The 4109-nt window shown below is 33.9% G+C and overlaps 1 long non-coding RNA gene across 1 annotated transcript; it reads left to right on the forward strand.

Moving 5' to 3' along the window:
• Positions 1577–2889, forward strand: LOC110271284. Its single transcript, XR_002361849.1, has 2 exons — positions 1577–2294; positions 2389–2889. It is a non-coding gene; the product is annotated as an uncharacterized LOC110271284 (long non-coding RNA).

Below are 4109 nucleotides of genomic sequence, written 5' to 3' on the forward strand. Positions count from 1 at the left end.
CATGCTAATGTTTAAGTGTGGGGAGGTTGATAAACCACTATTTTATGGTTTATCTTGTGTTCAATTGAGTGGTTTCATCAAGTCTTTGCCCACTTATTCATAAGATTTGCATGATTTTACAACTTCTTCCTAGTTTTGTTCTACAGTTGAAAACTTGCTTCCTAGTAATCTTTAATTTGTGTATTTTAATTCTCCTTTATACCATTCGATACCGTGATATGTGTGTTAAGTGTTTCAGACTTTATAAGGTAGGAATAGCTTAGAGAATGGAGAGGAAACTTACAAAAATGGAAGGAACACAAGAAACTAAGGAGATAACCGGCGAGCATCGACGCGCACGCATGGCTCACGTGAGCACGCAATATGGAGAATTTTGCAGCGACGCGTGCGTGTGCCTGACGCGTACGCGTGGATTGGAGTTTGCACAAAGACGCGTGCGCATGGATGACGCGTACGCGTGACACGCCAATACGACCAGCGATGCGTACGCATGACTGACGCGTACGCGTGACATGCGCGATCTGCAGAAATAACAGAAAACGCTGGGAGCAATTTCGGGTCGAATTTTGACCCAGTTTCCGGCCCAGAAACACAGACTAGAGCCAGAAAACGTGCAGAGACTCAACACACATTCTCATTAGCATAGTTTTTAGTTTTAGATTTGAATCTAGAGAGAAAAACTACTCTTCCTCTAGGTTTTTCTTTACATTCATAGATTTCTAGTTTATGCTTTGCTTTTGGATATTGAGAGAGTCATCACCTCCGTTAAAGTTACTATTCTAGTTTGTTTTCTTATTCCCTTATTATTCCATATTCTTAATTCTTGTTTAGAGTTACAATTGGATTGTTTTTAGAATTTATTAATACAAAGAATTACTCTTATTTTTAATTAATTTGTAGTTATTGTCTATCATGTCTTCCTTTTATTCCCTTTTTAATTCTATGCAAGTGATTTCCATGTTGATGGAGTAGATTCCCAACTTGACATGGGGGTTGATTAAAAGGAGACACTTGAGTTGGAATGCTCAAGTGATTAGTTAAATTGGAAGTTGTTGGCTAATTCTCTATTTACTAATGCTAGACCTTCCCAATGGAGAGGACTAGGATTTGCGAATAAGAGCTAGCTCAATCACTTGACTTTCCTTTATTTAGTAAGGGTTAACTAAATGAAAACAACAACCTCTTTATACTACACTTGAGAAAATTCCAACAAGGATAGAACTTCCAATTAATCATTCCCCCAGTCAAGGCTTTTTATTTTGAATATATAAATATCTTCTAAGTTTCATTGCACTAAATTACAATTATTTATTTTTCTGTCATTCAACTCTCAAAAATTTTTCGAAAAACTCCTGATTAATAAATTAGCACCCTTTTGGCAACTCGTTGGGAGATGACCTGTGACTCATACTCCCAGTATTTTTATTCTAATTTTGTGACAACTTTTCTAAATTGATGAGCGGATTTCAGCTCGTTAAGAACTATATTCGCAACGCTGTTCTTATATTATAATTTTTTAATTGGCCGACTCTCGTACCTCCATTAAGCAACATTAGAACAAGTTGAGGTTATCAGTAGAGTTTTAGAAGTTTTTTGTAACAACTTAGGCCAAAAAATCAGTAATGAGAAAATTAGAATCTTTTTCTCAGATAATGTGAAAAATACAGTTAGAAAAGAAATCAGCGAGGCTCTACAATTCTTAAGGACTAATGATCTCAAAAAATAATTTGGCGTGCCTCTCTTACACTCTAGAATCAATAAGGATACATACAAAGAGGTTATTGATAAGTTGAATAGAAGACTCAATAATTGGAAGGTCTTGTGTCTATCCTTTGTTGGGAGAACAATTCTGATAAAATTTGTCTTTTCTTCTATCCTACTTATACTATACAAACTGCTATTTTACCTGTTGCTATTTGTGATATGATTCATCGTAAATACAAGAATTTTTTCTAGAAAAAAATACAACAAACAAAGAAGATTCATTTGCTTAATCAGAACATTGTCTCGAAACTGAAAGCTACACGAGATCTAAGGATCATACATGAAAATAAACTCAACCATGCTTTCATGATGAAGATAGGATGGGACTTGATGAAAAAAAGGAATAACATGTGGGTGAGGGTTCTGAAGTCAAAATACAAATATGAGACAAACATTATTCCTAACATTAATGGAAGAAAGAAGGACTCTAATATTTAGAAGGGAGTCTGCTCGGCCTGGAACGATGTGGAGAAGAGTATGATATGGCATATATGAAATGATGAATAGATTAAGTTTTGGGAGCACTTTAGGTACCAAAATTTTGAAGATTGGAAAATCTTACCTCCCAAACCCTGAGCTCTTATGACTCATCTTTAGTTCTGAATAATTTTCTTTCTGTTTCAGGTGATTGAGATGTGAGGAAATTGAAGGAGTCAGGAGTGGCTATTGGATCAGTTAGTTAACATAGTCAACAGCTTGTCAACCCCGTCTCCTTGGAATAGCCCAGACAACATTGCATGGAGTCTATCCTTGGGTTGGACTTTCAACTTGAAAACTGCCTACCAATCACTCATGGACGCACGCATGCCTCAGGATCAACTTTTCAAACTTGCTTGGAGCTGGAAAATCCCGGAGAAAATCAGATTATTCATTTGCTAACTGCACAAGAAGCCCTTCTTACCTACGCGGAAAGGAAAAGAAGACATTTAGTAGATTCCTCTCAATGCCTGAGATGTAATTTAAGCGACAAAATTTCCTTTCATACACTTCACGACTATCCTTTTGCTAGGATAATCTGGCAAGGTTTGCACAATCGAATCCACATTGGAGATTTCTTCATTTTGAATAATCAAGATTGACTCATTACTAATCTCTCTAGGAGGGATGAATGGTGTGTCTTTTTGGTATCACTATAGCATCTCTCTGATTTTTCTAGAATAAGTTTATTTTTGAAGGAATCATCACCAATCCATCGGCTGTTATTGCTTCCGTTAAGACCCGATCATATGAAATTCTGCACACCTTTAAGGTGAAGACTTGTCCTTGCAGTTGGGGTTTAAGGGGTAATTATCTTGTTAAATGGAACCCTCCACTCGAAAATTTCATAAAGTTGAATGTGGACGGATCCTTCTATTCCAACAATAATAATACAGCATGTGGCGAAATGTTTCGTGATCACTATAGTAGGTTCATTCAGGTTTTTTTCTACAATATAAAAAGTTGCTCTTTCCTCCCTGCATAATTGTGGGAAATTATAAGAGGCATTCAAATAACTACTGCAAATAATCTTAGAAATGTCATTGTGAAGTCTGATTTTCAGGTTGCTATCAAGATGGTTAGAGAAAGATGTGTGTCATTTCACTCGTGTCCTCCTCTTTTAGAAGTCATCAGAATTCTAGTGATTCATATTCATAATCTAAGTTGGACGCTTACTCTTAGAGAAGCCAATATAGTTACGGATCTTCTTGCTAAAAAAGAACAAGAGATGTCTTATGGATTGCATATATTCGATGCTGCAACTCTTGATATCAAACATGCACTGTCTTCTAATTTTACCCTAAGAGATTGAGGGGGCTACTTAGTTTTTTGTTTGTTTGATTGATTTTCTTTTTTTTTTTTGGTCCTTGACCCTCTCTTACATAAAAAAAAATCATCTCTAAATTAAGATAGTGGGACACATATTTTATAAAAATTACAAAATCAATGATGATTAGTTATTTATTTTATCACTTTACCTACTTTTTTATTTTAGAAGATCTAAATTAAAAAAAAAATCTCAAAATATTATAATATTTTTTATTTGGATAAAAACAAAAGAAATTAAAAATTATTTCTATATTTATATGTTAAGAACTTAAGATTCTATGTAAATTGATTTTTGGATTTAGTTTTTAATTTTAGTTTCAAGAATATTTGATTTTTTGAAAGATCAATTTTTTTTTTCACCTGTGAGTGTTATATGACTAATTCATAAATAAAATGTTTTTTAAAAAGTATGTTATTAAATTGAAAGTGATATTATAAGAAATGAAATCACCATATTCTCTTTCATACTATTATTAACAATTTGTCACAGTAAGTTTTCTCTTTATATATACATATGTTTTTGTAATTTTTAAATTTTG

Source organism: Arachis ipaensis, chromosome B04, assembly GCF_000816755.2.
Source record: "Arachis ipaensis cultivar K30076 chromosome B04, Araip1.1, whole genome shotgun sequence".
Taxonomy (NCBI): Eukaryota; Viridiplantae; Streptophyta; class Magnoliopsida; order Fabales; family Fabaceae; genus Arachis; species Arachis ipaensis.